General features: G+C 49.3%; 3 long non-coding RNA genes across 3 annotated transcripts; all 3 read left to right on the forward strand.

The window, feature by feature from the left end:
- The first annotated feature begins 1,898 nt into the window (after window positions 1-1,898).
- On the forward strand, window positions 1,899-9,956 carry LOC135812672 (uncharacterized). Its single transcript, XR_010552915.1, has 8 exons — window positions 1,899-1,961; window positions 2,268-2,325; window positions 2,636-2,693; window positions 3,002-3,059; window positions 3,737-3,794; window positions 4,590-4,647; window positions 4,961-5,018; window positions 9,891-9,956. It is a non-coding gene; the product is annotated as an uncharacterized LOC135812672 (long non-coding RNA).
- Window positions 9,957-10,232: 276 nt separating this feature from the next.
- LOC135812674 (uncharacterized) lies at window positions 10,233-12,146 on the forward strand. Its single transcript, XR_010552917.1, has 6 exons — window positions 10,233-10,315; window positions 10,626-10,683; window positions 10,990-11,047; window positions 11,357-11,414; window positions 11,723-11,780; window positions 12,089-12,146. It is a non-coding gene; the product is annotated as an uncharacterized LOC135812674 (long non-coding RNA).
- A 676-nt stretch (window positions 12,147-12,822) lies between these two features.
- On the forward strand, window positions 12,823-15,065 carry LOC135812675 (uncharacterized). Its single transcript, XR_010552918.1, has 3 exons — window positions 12,823-12,882; window positions 14,639-14,696; window positions 15,005-15,065. It is a non-coding gene; the product is annotated as an uncharacterized LOC135812675 (long non-coding RNA).
- Window positions 15,066-21,097: the final 6,032 nt, after the last annotated feature.

Here is a 21,097-nt window from a genome sequence, read left to right on the forward strand (position 1 = left end):
TGGGCAGTGCCCCAGGAAATTTGACCCTGCCGTAACTGGCTTGAGTTCCAGCTCCGGATGTATGGGCAAAATGTCCTAAGATAGGAGATATGTGATTTTCAGGGTTCAGGAGCCCGGGGCAGGTTGTTTATGACAACGTTAGTCATTTCTGTCGCGCACTACCCGTTGTGTGCCTACTCCAGGAATTCACAGTGGTCATTGTCCATGTTGCAGCTGGTAATAGTCGGAAAGGTGAGAAATGGTGAAATTTTGACCATTTGTGCACACCTGTTCATTTCAATGTACCTGTGGGTAAATGGGCCCAGCTGCAATGTGGGTGCTGGAATTGCTTAAATTTTTGGTTTGCTAGTAGGCCGGTTGCACTCGTAGGCAGTGCCTCAGGAAATTTGACCCTGCCGTAACTGGCTTGAGTTCCAGCTCCGGATATATGGGCAAAATGTCCTAAAATATGGGATATGTGATTTTCAGTGTTCAGGAGCCAAGGGCAGGTCGTTTATGACAATGTGTGTCATTTCTGTCGCGCACTATCCGTTGTGTGCCTACTGCAGGAATTCACAGTGGTCACTGTCCATGTTGCAGCTGTGAATAGTCGGAAAGGTGAGAAATGGTGATTTTTGACGATTTGTGCACACCTGTTCATTTCAATGTACCTGTGGGTAAATGGGCCCAGCTGGTATGTGGGTGCTGGAATTGCTTAAATTTTTGGTTTGCTAGTAGGCCGCTTGCACTCGTAGGCAGTGCCCCAGGAAATTTGACCCTGCCGTAGCTGGCTTGAGTTCCAGCTCCGGATGTACGGGCAAAATGCCCCAAACTTGGAGATAGATGAATTACAGGGTTCAGGAGCCCTGGGCAGGTCGTTTATGACAATGTGTGTCATTTCTGTCGTGCACTACCCGTTGTGTGACTATAGTAGGAATTCACGGTGGTCACTGTCCATGTTGCAGCTGTGAATAGTCGGAAAGGTGAGAAATGGTGAATTTTTGACCATTTGTGCACACCTGTTCATTTCAATGTACCTGTGGGTAAATGTGCCCAGCTGCAATGTGGGTGCTGGAATTGCTTAGATTTTTGGTTTGCTAGGAGGCCCGGCAATCGAGGACATCTGAGAGTTGTAATTTTTGTACTCCTCCGAGGTGTGATTTTTGGCGTGCTGGGCCAAGCACAAGGAAGCCATCTGCAAAAAACTGCAGAAAATGGTTGTTGTTTGATCCTTTGGTGTAATCTTTGTTTCTAGTCGAAGCTAGTTGCTGTTTGGAGCAGAAACGCTGAAATTGACTATTTTCTGCATGTACTCATGTACTCAGGCATGCAGTCTCACTCGTATTTTAGCTCTTTTTTCTGGAATGGATGCTGCTCTGCACCCCTTGGCGATCATTTCCTGCGCTCGTGGAGCAGCTGAAAAGGACCACTGGTATGTCTAGTTCCTGGTTTGAAAGTGGAGAGTCGACTTTTGTGCCTTGAAAAAGGAGTAGAGAGCGATAAAGGTACGTCTGTGGCTTATTTTTGAGTGCTCCTCGTACATTTTTGATTGTGATAGAAATTCTCAGACCAAAGTCAGACCAAAGTCGCCGTACAGTTTTCTTGTGGATTTTTTAGTTGTTTCATCTCGTATCTATGTCAGTATCGTGATGGTGAAGTGGAGAGGGTGATTTTCTTCCTCTAGGCTTCGTTCGGCCGACTTTGCTTCGTCTTCGTTGAAAAGTGATCCTGAAAAAAAGGTCGATTCGCAAAATTATGTTGATTTTCAATGTACGTGATGACATGCGATTGCTGACTATGGCTTTCACCCGTAGGCAGTGCCCCAAGAAATTTGACCCTGCCGTTATTTTCAGCTTCCAGCAGCCTTGGGCGAGTTCTTTAGAGAAATGTGGCTCTTTCTCTTGGTGCACTTGTCTATGTCCAGGTACACAAGGAGATGAGGATGGTCATTGTCGTTTTCTGAGCTGCGAACGGGCAGAAAGGTGAGAAAATGTCGGATTTTGATCATTTGTGCTGACCATTCGATTTCAATGTACCTCTCTATGACATGACCCAGCTGTAATGTCAGTCGTTGCATTGATTTCATTTTTGGTTTGCTTGTAGAGCGCTGGCACCCATATTCATTGACCCGAAAATTTGGCACTGCTGTGAATAGTTTAGTCGCAAAGTGAAGATTCACGGGTAAAAAGCCTCAAACTGTGAGATAGGTTATTTCAGCTTTCAGCAGCCCTGGGCGAGTTCTTTAGAGAAATGTGGCTCTTGTTCTTGGTGCACTTGTCTATATCCAGCTACACAAGGAGATGAGGATGGTCATTGTCTGTTTCTGAGCTGCAAACGGGCAGAAAGGTGAGAAAATGTCGGATTTTTACCATTTGTGCTGACATTTGAATTTCAATATACCTCTCTATAACATGACCCCGCTGTAATGTCAGTGGTCGCATTGATTTGATTTTTGGTTTGCTTGTAAGGCGCTGGCACCCACATTCAGTGACCCAGAATACTTTGGCACTGCTGTGAATAGTTTAGTCGCAAAGTGAAGATTCACGGGTAAAATGCCCCAAAGTGTCAGATAGGTTATTTTTCAGCTTTCAGCAGCCCTGGGCGACTTCTTTAGAGAAATATGTCTCTTTTTCTTGGTGTACTTGTCTATGTCCAGCTACACAAGGAAATGAGGATGGTCATTCTCTGTTTCTGAGCTGCGAATGGGCAGAAAGGTGAGAAAATGTCGGATTTTGACCATTTGTGCTGACCTTTGAATTTCAATGTACCTCTCTATAGCATGACCCAGCTGTAATGTCAGTGGTCGCATTGATTTGATTTTTGGTTTGCTTGTAGGGCGCTGGCACCCACATTCAGTGACCCAGAAAATTTGGCACTGCTGTGAATAGTTTAGTCGCAAAGTGAAGATTCACGGGTAAAAAGCCCCAAAGTGTCAGATAGGTTATTTTTCAACATTCAGCAGCCCTGGGCGAGTTCTTTAGAGATATGTGGCTCTTTTTCTTATGCACTTGTCTATGTCCAGCTACACAAGGAGATGAGGATGGTCTTTGTCGTTTCCTGAGCTTCGAACGGGCAGAAAGGTGAGAAAATGTCGGATTTTGACCATTTGTGCTGACCTTTCAATTTCAATGTACCTCTCTATCACATGGCCCAGCTGTAATGTCAGTGGTCGCATTGATTTTGATTTTTGGTTTCCTTGTAGGGCGCGGGCAACCACATTCAGTGACCCAGAAAATTTGGCACTGCTGTGAAAAGTTTAGTCGCAAAGTGAAGATTCACGGGTAAAAAGCCCCAAAGTGTCAGATAGGTTATTTTTCAGCTTTTAGCAGCCCTGGGCGAGTTATTAAGAGAAATGTGGCTCTTTTTCTTGGTGGACTTGTCTACGTCCAGCTACACAAGGAGAGGAGGATGGTCATTGTCAATTTCTGACCAGCGAACGGGCAGAAAGGTGAGAAAATGTCGGAATTTGACCATTTGTGCTGACCTTTCAATTTCAATGTACCTCTCTATCACATGGCCCAGCTGTAATGTCAGTGGTCGGATTGATTTGATTTTAGGTTTGCTTGTAAGGCGCTGGCACCCACATTCAGTTACCCAGAAAATTTGGCACTGCTGTGAATAGTTTAGTCGCAAAGTGAAGATTCACCGGTAAAAAGACCCAAACTGTGAGATAGGTTATTTTTCAGCTTTCAGCAGCCCTGGGCGAGTTCTTTAGAGAAATGCGGCTCTTTTTCTTGGTGCACTTGTCTATATCCAGCTACACAAAGAGATGAGGATGGTGATTGTCTGTTTCTGAGCTGCGAACGGGCAGAAAGGTGAGAAAATGTTGGATTTTGACCATTTGTGCTGACATTTGAATTTCAATGTAGCTCTCTATAACATGACCCAGCTGTAATGTCAGTGGTCGCATTGATTTTGATTTTTGGTTTCCTTGTAGGGCGCGGGCAACCACATTCAGTGACCCAGAAAATTTGGCACTGCTGTGAAAAGTTTAGTCGCAAAGTGAAGATTCACGGGTAAATAGCCCCAAAGTGTCAGATAGGTTATTTTTCAGCTTTCAGCAGCCCTGGGCGAGTTATTAACCCATTCAGCGCTACTGGGCCTTGCCTATGGTACTCTGCATATAAAATGCTAAAAACAAGGCAAATAGAAAGTTCTAAAACTCCAGGGTTCTGGCAACTGGGTCCTCAAATATTTTGGAAATGATTGCCAAGACCATCAACCACAGGGTGACAGAATCGATACAGTCCCCGAAAAGAATAGCGCTTCACAATAGGGGACGCAAGTTTGCTCAAATTGCGTGAAATACGCTAAATGTGTGCAATTGCAGCTGAAAGATCGCTGAAAAGAGAAGAAAAAAAGACGCTTAGTGTTACCAAGCGGGATTCGTACCGACGACCTATCGTACAAAGAGGCAGGATCATGATCCAACTGACTAACAGTGCTTTCACACACCTGATAGTGACGGAAATCAACTATATATCCCATGACGTCTATAGACGTCATCCCGCGCATGGGGGGCATTTTCAATGACGTCTATAGACGTCATCAGCGTTCAATGGGTTAAGTGAAATGTGGCTCTTTTTCTTGGTGGACTTGTCTACGTCCAGCTACACAAGGAGAGGAGGATGGTCATTGTCAATTTCTGACCAGCGAACGGGCAGAAAGGTGAGAAATTGTCGGAATTTGACCATTTGTGCTGACCTTTGAATTTTAATGGACCTCTCTACAACATGACCCAGCTGTAATGTCAGTGGTCGCATTGATTTGATTTTAGGTTTGCTTGTAGGGCGCTGGCATCCACATTCAGTGACCCAGAAAATTTGGCACTGCTGTGAATAGTTTGTTTAGTCGCAAATTGAAGATTCACGGGTAAAAAGCCCCAAACTGTGAGATAGGTTATTTTTCAGTTTTCAGCAGCCCTGGGCGAGTTCTTTAGAGAAATGTGGCTCTTTTTCTTGGTGCACTTGTCTATGTCCAGCTACACAAGAAGATGAGGATGGTCATTGTCATTTTCTGAGCTGCGAACGGGCAGAAAGGTGAGAAAATGTCAGATTAACACGCATGCACTCGCTATTGCAGACCAGTGGAGAGCACACATCACTTGGAGGATTTATGGAGTGCTGGGCAACCGAATCTGGCATGTGATATTCATGTAGGATAGTCCACGCACGAGGTGCAGCCCATAAAATGGGCACCCATGAACTGGGCGGAGTGTGGACGGCCTGTATGATAGTGTGTATGTATGTCCACGCACAAAGTGCAGCCCATGAAATGGACGGAGTGTGGACGGTCCACGCACGAAGTGCAATGCCCGTTAGGAGGCAGGAGTGTGGGAGTATGAGTGTGATGGCCGAAGGCCGTGATAATTGCCAGATGAGAGGAGATAGCTGGCCCATGGTTGCCCAGCCTCCATGCTAAGTTGTGACACATTGCAATGCACGTGAATGACACTGTTGTTGCTATCAGCGCAGTTTGTCAGCACAATCCTAGCAGAGCAAGTTGCTGTGCTGTTCCAAACGGTCAGCCGTGTGGGTACGTGCATGGGTGCGAGTTGCGTGCCCGCGTGGCGGGTTCTTACATACCTCCATGCGTTCTGTGATGCGCTTGTACCTCTGACAGCTTTTGGGTCAGCTGCGCCATGTCTGTGTCGGTTGTCCTGATGTAGCGCAAGACACTGTCGCTTCTCCATCGGCCCATTGCCCTGATTAGCCAGTCAGGGGTACCCGCCATGGCTGCAGTTGTGGCGGCACCGATGCGGAACGAATGACCAGCGTAATCGCGTGAATTGGGTGTTCCCGTGAGTGGGAGAAGCTGTCGGAGCTCTTCTGTCAGTGCCTGCCTGGTCAGCGGTCTCCCAGAGCGGTAGCGGAAGAGTGCGTCAGCGGCGTCAGACGGACAGACTGTAAAATATGCCAGGAGGGCGGCAACCGGGCAAGGTTGTGAAGTGGTACTACCGATTATCACTGCATGGCCCTGACGGATTTGGTCCGTCTTCGATTGCTTGATGTGGAAGCGGATATATGTGCGTCCTTGAGTGACATCCAGAGTCACATCCTGGCGCGTGGCATGAGTGGCAGGGTCAAACCCGGCTGGAGGCGCAGTAAATTCAGCGCATCGGAGAAATCCGAAGAAGGCGAGCACCATTGCCGCCTTGAGCATGCACTTGTCCTGCTGGTGACGCCGTTGGTCCAGGCTGAGTTGGTTGAGGAGCTTCCGCAGCAAATCAATGGTGATTGGGAGGCGAGTGCGCTGGATTGCCGGGTCAGTCGCCGTCCTCTTGATACCTCGCATAACACGTGGCAGCAGCAATGCGTTCATCGTTGGATCGCGGAATCCGGCTTCGAGATGCATGTTGCGTACTGCGGCCATGTAGACATGAATTGTCTGTGGTTGAACCGATTGTGTGAGGTGTGCTGCGAAGCAGCTGAGCATCGTGTCTGTAGCCGGCATGGGCGTCCATCTCTGCAACGCACAGAATTGCGTAAATTTCCTTTCGCCAGTGGTGTACGTGCGCCGTGTTGTCGGGGCGATTGCCATGGCTGCCAGGTCGGCGACCTCCCGCATCAGTCCAGAAGAGGGAGGCGGATTGCAGTGTCCGGGGGTTGCTTTGCCGATGGTGCCAGCTGCTGGAATGCCTGCAGGTTGAAACGAGACAGAGCATCGGCGATAGAATTCAGATGCCCAGGTACATATTTGGCAGTAATGGTGAAGCTGTGAGTTGCACAAACGAAGAACAATGCACGCAGCAGTGACATCATGCCTGGTGACTTGCTGGAGCTTGACTGCAGGCATTCGACAACGGACTGATTTTCGCAATGCAGTACTATACGTTGCTGGGACCACAGATGGCCCCAAGTACTGCAAGCCATTGCCACGGCATAGAGCTCTTTGTATCCGATGCTCTCTTCTTCTTGCTCCTTTGTCCAACTGCCCTGGATCCAGCGCTGCTCCTTGCCGTAGAATGCGCCCCAGCCGAGAGTGCCGCTAGCGTCTGTGTACAGTCCAAGGTCGGCCGACGATGTACTGCTGTTATAGAGGAGGAATGCCTTCCCGTTCCAGTGCTGGATCAGAAGCTGCCACCAGCGGATGTTTTTCCTGGCCTCGCCTGTCAGAGTGATACGGAAATAGGGCTTGGTGCGGCTAAACCTCTTGTTGATATCCCATAAGCGCCGCGTAAATGTTCTGCCTGGTACGACGACGCTCGACGCAAAGGAGAGTTTCCCCAGGAAGTGATCGAGTTTGCGTTGCGTGGTCTGGGTGCAGCGTGACAGCTCGCTGAGGATAGTGACTTTACTCCCTCGCACCCAGACGCTGATTTTTTGGAAACAAGTTTCTATACTTCCGATGGGAGAATCCGACATGGCAGTGCATTTTGGCGTGGCCAGGTCAAATTGTAGAATATCGCATTGAGTGAATTGCTTTATCTGAGAGAGGAGATGTTCGTGTCCTTGAGACCCGAAGTCCCGTTTCCATACGACAAAATTTAGGAGCTCTGCGCTCAGCGCTTTTTCAGGGTATGAATTTCGGGTTGTTCTGGTCGGGTCGCAGCGTCGCGGACTATTCCATCGTCTTCAGCGTCGCAAAACTACTGGCCATGTGAAATTACAAGGCGTTGAGACGCTTTCGTCTTCCTCTACGAGAGAATTTGTTCTGCGCCAGCATACCAAAGTATGCAATTTCGTACGCGCAGTTCGAGTGACGAGGCGTGTGCACTGTACACTGTACTGCATGCACTGACTGTGCGGTCGTTCTCGATTCTCCCATCACTCCCATTCAGTTCTGTTTCCAGCAAAAGTCCAACTTGGCGCACTTCAAATCACTAAAACTCAAGAATGGCTGGGCCGATTTGAATAATACTTGCAGATTTCCTATGTACTAGGCCTGGGAGAATCGAATGAGACCAAAATGGAAGCGATCGGAGCAAGTTTTGGAAATTGGGTGTAGTCACTACTGAGGAGCTCGCTGAGGAGCTCGCGGAGGTCCGCCAGTTTGTCGTCTGGGAGACGGGCTTCCATGCGCACCGTGTCCAGCACAATTCTGAGGAAGGCAGTAATGTGTGAAAGCGAACAGTGTTCAGGGGAGTGGAAGTCGGCTTACTTTTTCTCAGTGGGCTTCGAAGTCTTCTCGTGGCTATTTGCAGGGCGCTGCCACCTGAAGCGGGTGGTGCTGGTGCAGGATGTGGCGGCATGTCCTTTGTCTTCACAGGAGCTGCGGGCGTAGAGACGGTCGCAGGGTGTGCGGGAGCAGGGCCTGCCGCGGTTGAAGTTAAAACAGACTTGGCGGGTGCTGCCCGCCACTGATGGAAAGGGCTGCGCGTGTTGAGCTGCGGCATGTGGACAGCGGTCGCGGCTGTGTTGGAGCGTGCATTTGGTGCATGACGGACGGGGAGAGCGGAGTAGGTGAATACTCCACAGCGTCTGATTGATAACGTCCCAGCGCAGTGCCATGCTGGCGGTGTGTTGGCGAAATGCTCGATCATAGTTCAGCACAGCAGACGTCGTGAACTGTTAGTTCGCAGTACAAAGTATGTGCTGGTAGCAGACGAGCTCATGAGCTCGGTCAGGACGAGCACGAACGACGATGCCCATGTAGATCGTCCAGGCCTCCAGCCAAGCCGAGAAGTCGTTGATCACGCGCGTGTGCTTTGCGCTGAGGTTGAGCGAGAGCTGAGCCATATCGCCGCCAGCTGTAACCAGTTGTATTGGCTCCTGTTCCTGAGAGCTGAAGTTTTCCGGCAAGAGTTCGTCAAGTTCCAAAAACTCTCCGCGCTGGATTTTTTCAATCGCACGACGTGGCGGTGTGGGTAGAACCGAGGGCTCGGAGAGAACTGGAGGTCCTGGCAAAGTCGGAGGTTCCGATAGAACTGGAAGTTCCGGGCAAGATAGTTCCGGAGCTTGACGCTCCGAGCGTGGGAGCGATCTTTCAGGTGCGGAGCGCGCGTGTGGGAGAGATCGGCTTCCAGACTCAGCACTGTTCTCCAGGCGTTCCACGCGCTCGAGGAGAGGGTGGAGGGCGTTCATCTTCATCACGGCTGAGGAAATGATGTCCGGGGAGAGCAATGAGGGCTCGTCCTGCATAGAAGCTTTGGTGCCTGGAGCGGGGTCAGAAGTCTGAACTAGCTGCTGACGGTGTGTCGGAGGCATCAGGCGCGAAGGCGCGCATGCCGTCAGTCCGCGCGTATGGCGAGGTCGAAGTCCTACCCGAGCGGCGACGGGTAACCTCGACGGCATACCCGCGTCCGCGTCCACGTCTGCTTCCTCGTACAAAGCATCGTGGCATGGTGAAAGAGAGAGAAAGGAACAAACCGGTGTTCTTCTCACTACCCAAGCAAAGCAAATATGAAGTAGCAATGTGGCCAGCGCGAAGTATGGTGTATGCGTTACGGGTTCAAGCTCCGATGTCTGCTGCAGCCGCATATGGCTGGTTGGCTGGCGAGTTCAGGTGAGTTCCGGCGTACGCATGCTACATGCCACCACAGCGTGCATGTACGTGTTACTTGACATGCATCAATGAATAGCGGGGGATCTGCGGGCTCTTTGGAAGCCGCTGGAGCGCGTGTGAAGTGGTGGCTTGTGCAATGTGTTAACCTACATTACCGCAAGCTCTAATGTGCTATTTTGACCATTTGTGCTGACCTTTGAATTTCAATGTACCTCTCTATAACATGACCCAGCTGTAATGTCAGTGGTCGCATTGATTTGATTTTTGGTTTGCTTGTAGGGCGCTGACACCCACATTTAGTGACCCAGAAAATTTGGCACTGCTGTGAATAGTTTGGTCGCAAAGTGAAGATTTACGAGTAAAAAGCCCCAAACTGTCAGATAGGTTATTTTTCAGCTTTCAGCAGCCCTGGGCGAGTTCTGTAGAGAAATGTGGCTCTTTTTCTTGGTGTACTTGTCTATGTCCAGCTACACAAGGAGATGAGGATGGTCATTGTCATTTTCTGAGCTGCGAACGGCCAGAAAGGTGAGAACATGTCGGATTTTGACCATTTGTGCTGACCTTTGAATTTCAATGTACCTCTCTATAACATGACCCAGCTGGAATGTCAGTGGTCGCAGTGATTTGATTTTTGGTTTGCTTGTAGGGCGCTGGCAACCACATTCAGTGACCCAGAACATTTGACACTGCTGTGAAAAGTTTAGTCGCAAAGTGAAGATTCACGGGTAAAAAGCCCCAAACTGTGAGATAGGTTATTTTTCAGCTTTCAGCAGCCCTGGCCGAGTTCTTTAGAGAAATTTGGCTCTTTTTCTTAGTGTACTTGTCTATGTCCAGCTACACAAGGAGATGAGGATGTTCATTGTCATTTTCTGAGCTCCGAACGGGCAGAAAGGTGAGAACATGTCGGATTTTGACCATTTGTGCTGACCTTTGAATTTCAATGTACCTCTCTATAACATGACCTAGCTGTAATGTCCGTGGTCGCGGTGATTTGATTTGTGGTATGCTTGTAAGGCTCTGGCAACCACATTCAGTGACCCAGAACATTTGGAACTGCTGTGAATAGTTTAGTCGCAAAGTGAAGATTCACGGGTAAAAAGTCCCAAACTGTCAGATAGGTTATTTTTGAGCTTTCAACAGCCCTCGGCGAGGGTTTCTAGAGAAATGTGGCTCTTTTTCTTGGTGTACTTGTGTATGGCCAGGTACACAAGGAGATGAGGATGGTCATTGTCGTTTTCTGAGCTGCGAACGGGCAGAAAGGTGAGAAAATGTCGGATTTTGACCGTTTGTGCTGACCTTTCAATTTCAATGTACCTCTCTATGACATGACCCAGCTGTAATGTCAGTGGTTGCATTGATTTGATTTTTGGTTTGCTTGTAGGGCGCTGGCACCCACATTCATTGACACCGACAATTTGGTGCTGCTGTGAATAGTTTTGGCAAAGTGAAGATTCACGGGTAAAAAGCCCAAAACTGTGAGATAGGTTATTTTCAGCTTTCAGCAGCCCTGGGCGAGTTCTTTAGAGAAATGTGGCTCTTGTTCTTGGTGTACTTTTCTATATCCAGCTACACAAGGAGATGAGGATGGTCATTGTCTGTTTCTGAGCTGCAAACGGGCAGAAAGGTGAGAAAATGTCGGATTTTGACCATTTGTGCTGACCTTTGAATTTCAATGTACCTCTCTATAACCTGACCCTGCTGTAATGTCAGTTGTCGCATTGATTTGATTTTTGGTTTGCTTGTAGGGCGCTGGCACCCACATTCAGTGACCCAGAAAATTTGGCACTGCTGCGAATAGTTTAGTCGCAAAGTGAAGATTCATGGGTAAAAAGCCCCAAAGTGTCAGATAGGTTATTTTTCAGCTTTCAGCAGCCCTGGGCGAGTTCTTTAGAGAAACGTGGCTCTTTTTCTTGGTGCACTTGTCTATGTCCAGCTACACAAGGGGATGAGGATGGTCATTGTCGTTTTCTGAGCTGCGAACGGGCAGAAAGGTGAGAAAATGTCGGATTTTGACCATTTGTGCTGACCTTTGAATTTCAATGTACCTCTCTATAACATCACACAGCTGTAATGTCGGTGGTCGCATTAATTTTATTTTTGGTTTGCTTGTAGGGCGCTGGCACCCACATTCATTGACCCAGGAAATTTGGCACTGCTGTGAATAGAGTAGTCGCAAAGTGAAGATTCATGGGTAAAAAGCCCCAAACTATCAAATAGGATATTTTTCAGCTTTCAACAGCCCTGGGCGAGTTCTTAGAGATATGTGGCTGTTTTTCTTGGTGTACTTGTCTATGTCCAGCTACACAAGGAAACGAGGATGGTCATTGTCTGTTTCTGAGCTGCGAACGGGGAGAAAGGTGAGAAAATGTCGGATTTTGACCATTTGTGCTGACCTTTGAATTTCAATGTACCTCTCTATAACATGACCCAGCTGTAATGTCAATTGCTTCATTGATTTGATTTTTGGTTTCCTTGTAGGGCGCTAGCACCCGCATTCAGTGACACAGAAAATTTGGCACTGCTGTGAATAGTTTAGTCGCAAAGTGAAGATTCACAGGTAAAAAGCCCCAAAGTGTCAGATAGGTTATTTTTCAACTTTCAGCAGCCCTGGGTGAGTTCTTAAGAGATATGTGGCTCTTTTTCTTGTGCACTTGTCTATGTCCAGCTACACAAGGTGATGAGGATGGTCTTTGTCGTTTTCTGAGCTGCGAACGTACAGAAATGTGAGAAAATGTTGGATTTTGACCATTTGTGCTGACCTTTCAATTTCAATGTACCTCTCCATAGCATGGCCCAGCTGTAATGTCAGTGGTCGGATTGATTTGATTTGATTTTTTTTCCTTGTAAGGCGCTGGCACCCACATTCAGTGACCCAGAAAATTTGGCACTGCTGTGAATAGTTTAGTCGCAAAGTGAAGATTCACGGGTAAAAAGCCCCGAACTGTGAGATAGGTTATTTTTCAGCTTTCAGCAGCCCTGGGCGAGTTCTTTAGAGAAATGTGGCTCTTTTTCTTGGTGCACTTGTCTATATTCAGCTACACAAGGATATGAGGATGGTCATTTTCTGTTTCTGAGCTGCGAACGGGCAGAAAGGTGAGAAAATGTTGGATTTTGACCATTTGTGCTGACATTTAAATTTCAATTTACCTTTCTATAACATGACCCAGCTGTAATGTCAGTGGTCGCATTGATTTGATTTTTGGTTTGCTTGTAGGGCGCGGGCACCCACATTCAGTGACCCAGAAAATTTGGCACTGCTGTGAATAGTTTAGTCGCAAAATGAAGATTCACGGGTAAAAAGCCCAAATTGTCAGATAGGTTATTTTTCAACTTTCAGCAGCCCTGGGCGAGTTCTTTAGAGAAATGTGGCTCTTTTTCTTGGTGCACTTGTCTATATTCAGCTACACAAGAAGATGAGGATGGTCATTTTCTGTTTCTGAGCTGCGAACGGGCAGAAAGGTGAGAAAATGTTGGATTTTGACCAATTGTGCTGACATTTAAATTTCAATGTACCTCTCTATAACATGACCCAGCTGTAATGTCAGTGGTCGCATTGATTTTGATTTTTTGTTTGCTTGTAGGGCGCGGGCACCCACATTCAGTGACCCAGAAAATTTGGCACTGCTGTGAATAGTTTAGTCGCAAAGTGAAGATTCACGGGTAAAAAGCCCAAAGTGTCAGATAGGTTATTTTTCAGCTTTCAGCAGCCCTGGCCGAGTTATTAAGAGAGATGTGGCTCTTTTTCTTGGTGTACTTGTCTATATCCAGCTAAACAATGAGAGGAGGATGGTCATTGTCAATTTCTGAACAGCGAACGGGCAGAAAGGTGAGAAAATGTCAGATTTTGGCCATTTGTGCTGACCTTTGAATTTCAATGGACATCTCCATAACATGACCCAGCTGTAATGTCAGTGGTCGCATTGATTTGATTTTTGGTTTGCTTGTAGAACGCTGGCACCCACATTCAGTGACCTAGAAAATTTGGCACTGCTGTGAATAGTTTAGTCGCAAAATGAAGATTCACGGGTAAAAAGCCCAAAGTGTCAGATAGGTTATTTTTCAGCTTTCAGCAGCCCTGGCCGAGTTATTAAGAGAGATGTGGCTCTTTTTCTTGGTGTACTTGTCTATATCCAGCTAAACAATGAGAGGAGGATGGTCATTGTCAATTTCTGACCAGCGAACGGGCAGAAAGGTGAGAAAATGTCAGATTTTGGCCATTTGTGCTGACCTTTGAATTTCAATGGACATCTCCATAACATGACCCAGCTGTAATGTCAGTGGTCGCATTGATTTGATTTTTGGTTTGCTTGTAGAACGCTGGCACCCACATTCAGTGACCTAGAAAATTTGGCACTGCTGTGAATAGTTTAGTCGCAAAATGAAGATTCACCGGTAAAAAGCCCCAAACGGTGAGATAGGTTATTATCCCTTTGCGGACTGATGCCGCACATGTGCGTCAAAACGTTATACCCTGATTTCCTTATGCCGCATATGTGCGTCAAGTAAAAGCGCATACTTGTACAGTGCATATACATCGCTGTTCAAATTGTTGTAACTCCATTGTCCTTTATTTGATCGTCGCTCATTGGAAAGGTGAGAGAATAAGCTTTCCGGCGGTATGTCGTTTGATATAGCGCGGTGCGGAATCACTGAGTATCGAAGAACGAAACACGGATAAGCTTGAAATCGTTTCGAAAATTTGTACGCAGAGCGCTTCAAAGTGCATCGGTGTGCCTCAAACGGGGACTTTCCCAGTGACTCATCGCTGCACAGCGCATGCGAAGAAGAGATCAAATGAATCGCTTGAGCTTCATGAATCTTCAGGACTTTGAATCATCGTTCTACGTTGAGTAAAAATTGAGAAACGATAAAATTTGTGGAGGTGGGTACAGAATCTCTCTCAGGCGCAATAGGGCAGCTCTCAACAGGCTTGAAGGCGATTCTGTTGCTCCTGCCGGGTGTCTAGTGGCGATATTCAGAGAGAGGACATTTGTAGCTTTCCAATGAGACCAAAACGAAATAATTACGAAACTGGAGAGTGAAATTAGATGATTTTCAAATGCATACTGGGACTATTGCGAACGGCAGGGCGGCCGGTGGCAGGAATCAGGGGATTTAGCACCAGGGCGCAAAAGGTTAATCAGCTTTCAGCAGCCCTGGGCGAGTTCTTTAGAGAAATGTGACTCTTTTTCTTGGTGCACTTGTCTATATCCAGCTACACAAGGAGATGAGGATGGTCATTGTCTGTTTCTGAGCTGCGAACGGGCAGAAAGGTGAGAAAATGTCGGATTTTGACCATTTGTGCTGACCTTTGAATTTTAATGTACCTCTCTATAACATGACCCAGCTGTAATGTCAGTGGTCGCATAGATTCGATTTTTGGTTTGCTTAGAGGGCGCTGGCACCCACATTCAGTGACCCAGAAATGTTGGCACTGCTGTGAATAGTTTGATCGCAAAGTGAAGATTCACGGGTAAAAAGCCCCAAACTGTCAGATAGGTTATTTTTCAGCTTTCAGCAGCCCTGGGCGAGTTCTTCGAAATATGTGGCTCTTTTTCTTGGTGCACTTGTCTATGTCCAGTTACACAAGGAGATGAGGATGGTCATTGTCATTTTCTGAGCTGCGAACGAGCAGAAAGGTGAGAAGATGTCGGATTTTCACCATTTGTGTTGACCTTTGAATTTCAATGGGCGCTTTCGATTACACGTTTACACAATTCTGGAACTGGTTTTTTAAATTCTGGAATGACCAGAATGAGCGTATTCTGGCCTTGTAAACGAACGACTGGAATTCACAACGAATTTTATTCATGTCATGTCACAAATGAAATTGATGAATCGCAAAAAGAGATCACGTACACCCTCGCAATCGATCGCGCGCACGTGGAGCTAGCACCGCGCACACGCCGGCCAGGGAGGCTCTTCGCGCGCTTGAGTCATGACCAAACCGGTAACACACCGACAGTGCAATTCTGGCGCCAGAATTAGAGAAATTCCGCCTTCTCTTCAGAATTGATGGATTCGACGGAATTGGATAAAATCAATTCTAACGACGGAATTTGTCACTTTTTGTGTAATCGAACTGTGCATCAACAATAACTAATTCTAGAATTGACCGAAATGCGTGTAATCGAAAGCGCCCAATGTACCTCTCTATAACATAACCCAGCTGTAATGTCAGTGGTCGCATCGATTTGACTTTTGGTTTGTGTTCGTATTTTCTACTCACACGCACACGAACCCTTCGAAGACTGTATATTCATGCACTCGAGTACTCATACACTCGAATCATCACACAAACTGTGGGGCTTGATCTGTCTTACAACGTTCTTGCAAGACGATACAACAACAGCTCCTGTTCTCTACAAATCCTTACACACTAAAGTACTATCAACTAAAACCAGCTAATTTATGCACAGAACATATCCTGAAAAGCAGCGAAACAAAGGAAGCCAAAGCAGCAGGCATGGAAAGATCCCGTACGCACTATGAACTCTTGCACTCTAGATATGTGCAGCGTACGATACTAGTTCAGCGGCTACTAACACTAGCATGACAGACATGAATGAAACCGCAACCAAGTGAGCGTGACACAGATTACGAAGGTAATGAAAAGAACCAGACTGTCATCGCACAACCGCCTATTGTCGGCTCACACACAGAAACCAGATAGTCTAGCAATATATGAAATACGACGGAACATAATCCCCCTCTCACACGAAGGGTATAAGACTGAGTGTGATACCAAACAGTAACGATAGAACATGAAAAGACAAAGAACTAAAAGGAAATATGCAGGTCCATTCTATGCTGCTACTGTCACTACGGTGGGCTAAGGCACTGAATTCCTCAGCCACTATCTGCACACAATGGAACAAGCTGGTGAACACTCCGGCGCTTGATCTTGTCGGCGATCTTCACGTCCACTACCCTTACATGACTATCGGCTCCTGGATGGGTTCCTACGACTCTGCCTAGTGGCCACTCAGTGTCAGTATAGGAACACCTTCAATTGTGAGCAACACCGGATTCAGCCGTTGTAGCGGGTCGGATGCCGGCAGAGTCTTTCCAAGTGCAAGTCGCTGGATTGTGCCTCCATAGGTGTCGACTTGAGCCGCTCTAATCCAGTGTAGTTCCGCATTCTGCAGTTCTTGCGGCGACAACTCCTCCGTAGCGTGTTGTTCTGTGGAGTTGCTGGCTGCACTCTTTGCAGACGTCCCGTCAGTCTGTTGCAATGGTACCACTACCGCGCTGGTGGGAACCGCTCGCCCCCTCGTGATCCTTGCTCTCAGGTTGCCTAGGAATCGCAAGCACCATGCCGTGATGCGTACTAGCCGCGACCAGGACGAGTACGTAGATGGGCTTAGCCTGATCTGTTCATGTTCGACGGCGAACGTGATGGCTGGCTTCTTCTTCAGTTGTCCGGGGAGCTGAGCTGGCACAGTGAGGTTGGTTTTCGGCCATTCTGCCGGTGCCGACGGCAGAAATTGGGGTCCTCTCCACCAGGTATCGTTCCGTATGAAGTCGGCTGCGCGCTCGCCACGGGTGCTGAGGTCGGCTGGATTGACTTTGCCTGGCACATGGCGCCATTGATCGGCTGTAGTACTCTTCTGGATCTCAACAATACGAGTGGCAATGTCGCTCCGGAAGTTCTTGGCGTTGCTGCGCAGCCAGTACAGAACGTTGGTTGAGTCAGTCCAGTATACATGCTTCTCTACTGGTATGTCTAGCGCTCGAGCTACGACTTGACTCGCACGTACTCCCAGGGCTGCACCACGAAGTTCGAGCTTCGGGATGGTGGTTGGCTTGATTGGCGCAGTCTTGGCTTTGGCGAATGCGAGCGTGACTTTCACGAAGCCATCAGGGTACTCGCAGCGCACGTATACTGCTGTAGCGACTGCATGCGATGACGCATCGGTGAAGACGTGTACTGAGAGTGCCGCGGACTCTGGAGGACGACGTGCATCCTTGAAACATCGATCTGCCTTGATCTCTGCCAGCAATGGTAATTCCGCAAACCACCGCTGCCACTTAGAGCTCTGTTCATCAGACAGTGCGGCGTCCCAATCCTTCTGCTGCGTACATAGCTCTTGGAACATCAGCCGTGCACGGATAGTGAAGGGTGACAGCTGACCTCGTGGATCATAGATGGTAGCCATCTTGGACAACACTGATCGTTTCGTGAGTTGCTGCGGTGATGTTGCTTTGTAAATGAAGGTGAACACATCATCTCTCGCATTCCAAGCTACGCCGAGTGTCTTGACTGGATTGGAGATGGTCGGGTTGTCGTTGCTACTGAGATGCAGTAGCGAATCTGTAGCACGGTCAGCCTCGGGTATAGCCTTCAGCACTTGGCGGTCGTTGCTCCGCCATTTGCGCAGGTGGAATGAACCATGTTGCAGGAGGGACTGGACTTCCCGCTGAGTGGTGATAGCGCTATCAGTTGTAGGACAGGACTTGAGCAGGTCGTCCACGTACAGAGACCGGTCGATAGCACTACGAGCCATGTCACTGTAGTTAGAGCCAAATCTGCTTCCAACCTCCTTGACGGCACGGCAGGCTAGATATGGCGACGCCTTGAGGCCAAATACCAATCGGTTGAATTCAAACGCTTCCATGGTGGATTGTGGGGACTCTCGCCACAAGAATCTCACATACCGCCTATCTGCGGGTTTGAGGCCGACTTGCAGGAACATCTCAGCGATGTCGCCGACGAGTGCAACAGGTTCCTGACAGAATCCTAGCAGGACCTCCACCAGGTCTTGCTGTAGTTTCGGCCCAGAATACATATGGTCATTCAGTGACTGGCCGTCGTGGGTGGCTGCAGCGTCAAAGACCATACGCACTTTCGTTGTCTCCTTGTCCTGCCGCACTATTGGAAAATGGGGCAGGAACCACTGGTCTGGCTCGGTGAGAACGTCGGCATCGCACCTCGTGATGTAACCCTTCTCTAGATGTTGAGCTACAAGCTGACGGTACTGGTCGTATACTGGTGGGCGCCGAGCTAGCGAGCGCTCCAGGTTGAATAAGCGGCTCTTGGCTGTCGCGATGTTGCTTGTCAGTTGCGGCCGACCACCGTCACTCGTCCATGGGATGCCAGTGACGATCCGAGTACCATCGTGCGTAGTCATCTCACGTACCAGACGGTCGGCTTCGATTTCAGCCTGGGTGAGGGTAGACTGTGTCACAGTCCCAACATCATCCCACAACCAGAACTTCTCCACAATAGCGTCCAATCGCTGCTGTGGTGTCATGTCATCTGCTGGCTTGACGGCTGTGGTCATCGAGCACTGTGAGGGCGTCACTACTGGTCCAAAGCACACCCAGCCCAATGGTAGGCGACGAGCGATTGGGTCACCATCATTGCCAACGACTTCTTCCAGTGTAGTATGTGCTCCCGGCACATTCAGGCCTACTAGTAGCTCCGGAGTGCGGGTGTTGGTTGGTGGTAATGGAATATCTCTCAGGTGCTCATAACAGCATTTGATCTTGTCCCAGTTGACCGGTGCTGTGTGGGTGGTAATCTGTGGCTGGGTCCACACCTCGAGGTCCGCACTGTAGTTGCCATCCACACTTCTCATAGTGACCTCGACACACTGGTGTTGTCCTGTCACTGTCTTACCGCCCAGAACAGTTGTCTGGAGCGACTGGGGCTTGCCGACTATGCCGAGCTTACTCGTAGCGTCATCCGTCAGAAAGCTGGTAGTAGAGGCTGGGTCCAGCAATGCGGTGACGCGCTGTTGGCGACCCTCATACTCCAGCACTACTGGCACAGTCATGAAGGCAATCTGATCTCCCATCGATGCACTGGTTTGATGGTTGGTTGCTGCCTGGGGCTGTGTTCCGTCAGTGTTCGAGCCCTCTCGTGCTCCACTCGTTCCGTCAGTCGTCGAGCCCTCTCGTGCTCCACTCGTTCCGTCAGTCGTCGAGCCCCCTCGTGCTCCACTAGTCCTCTGGGTACGCTCTTGGTGGAGCAGAGTGTGGTGCCTGGCTGGACAACGTTCGCATCCTCCCGACTGACACGCTGCCCTCCAGTGCCCGGACCTCAGGCAGCAGGTGCACAGCTTCCATTCGTATACTAATTCCCGGCGCTGTTTCACTGGCAGTGCCTTGAAGCTTCGGCACCAGGTGATGCAGTGGCTGCCGTTGCAATTCCGGCAGGACCGAACTGGTTTGTCTCGCCTGGCCTCGTTTGCAGATGAGCTGGCGGCGTGCAGTGCTGTCTGCCCGCGAGGCTTGTACGTTGTCGTTGGTTGTGCAAGGCTCTTGGCTGGCGCCACCAGCGCTGCAGCCTCAGCTCGCTCTCCCAGCCAGGACGAGAACGTGTCGAGTCCGAGCTGATCGGTCGTCAACCCTTGCGTCTTTAGATACTCTCCCCATTGCATCCGTTGAGCTGGTGGTAACTTCGTGACCAACTCGTTGCGCAATGCAGGGTTGGTCAGGTGGCCCTGGCTGTTGAGCAGCTTCATTGTCAGCACGATGTTGTTGATGGCCGTTGCCAGTCCGATCAAGCTGTCGGGGTCGTCTGCCCTCACGGGTTTGAGTGATTTGGCCTGCTCGATCAGCTCAGTGACGACGAGCTCCGGCCTGCCAAACCGTCGCTCGAGCGTCTGCACGGCCTGCTCCACATTGTCGGGCACGGAGAGCATCAGCTGTACCGCATCCCGTGCTTTGCCCTTCAGGCACGCTTGCAGGCGTTGAACGTTCTCGGCATTGCTGAATCCGCACTGCTTGGTGCTGCTCCTGTATGTGCTGATGAACGTTGGCCATTCCTCAGGTCTCCCAGAGAACGTGGGCAGCTTGGTGTTGATGGAGCTGTGTCGGGCTGCTAGCTGGTGTAGGCCAGTGTCAGAGTCAGGAGTAGTACTGTGGCTGGTGGTGGTGTTGTTGCCACTACTCCGTAGTGCTGCTGTCAAAGCACCCATAAACTCCTGTGCCATGTTGGCGATGCCTATGGTGCCCTGGCCAGTACACTGGTCTGAGTCAGCATTGCCAGCTGTACTGCTACAATCATTACTAGAGTCACTGCTGGCTGGCACGGGCACTTGACTGCTGGCCTCATCTCTGACCACTCGACTGTGACTGCCACTCATCTGACAGGCAGACAGCCCGTGCGTTACACACTTGGCACCATCACGACTGTCTGTACTATTCACGGATTGAGGAGAATTCACACGTGATGCAACTACAGCTGTGGACTCGTCACATACCTTGCTGTGTGCATGCTGCACGCGCCGCTCCATCTCCGCGAGTTCGTGCCGCGCTTGCTCCAGCTCACTGTACATGCTCTTCTCCTGTTCGTAGCTGGTTTGCAACAGGTCTCGATTCTCCCGCTGTGCGACCCTAAGCTTGCTTTCGGCGACCTCCAGCTTCTGGACGATCGATTGAGCACGGTCTTTCACCCTTCTCGACTCCTTTCGGCACTCGTTCAACTGCTCGCCGAGGTAGCCGATTTCCTGCTGGTACCTGAGTTCCTTCAGCTGGAACTCGCGTCGGAGGTGACTTTCGGCGTCCGACTCTATCTCCTGGACGTGTCCTGCTACGTCCCCGACATCTCCTGCAACCAGTCCGACGACTACTGCGTCCGGTTGAGAGTTGTCGTGTGGCTCTCCTTGTGGTGCCTCCTCGCCTGCATCAAACACTTCTGCGGCCTCCGCAAACACTTGTTGTTGCA

This window comes from Sycon ciliatum, chromosome 3, assembly GCF_964019385.1.
Source record: "Sycon ciliatum chromosome 3, ocSycCili1.1, whole genome shotgun sequence".
Lineage (NCBI taxonomy): Eukaryota > Metazoa > Porifera > Calcarea > Leucosolenida > Sycettidae > Sycon > Sycon ciliatum.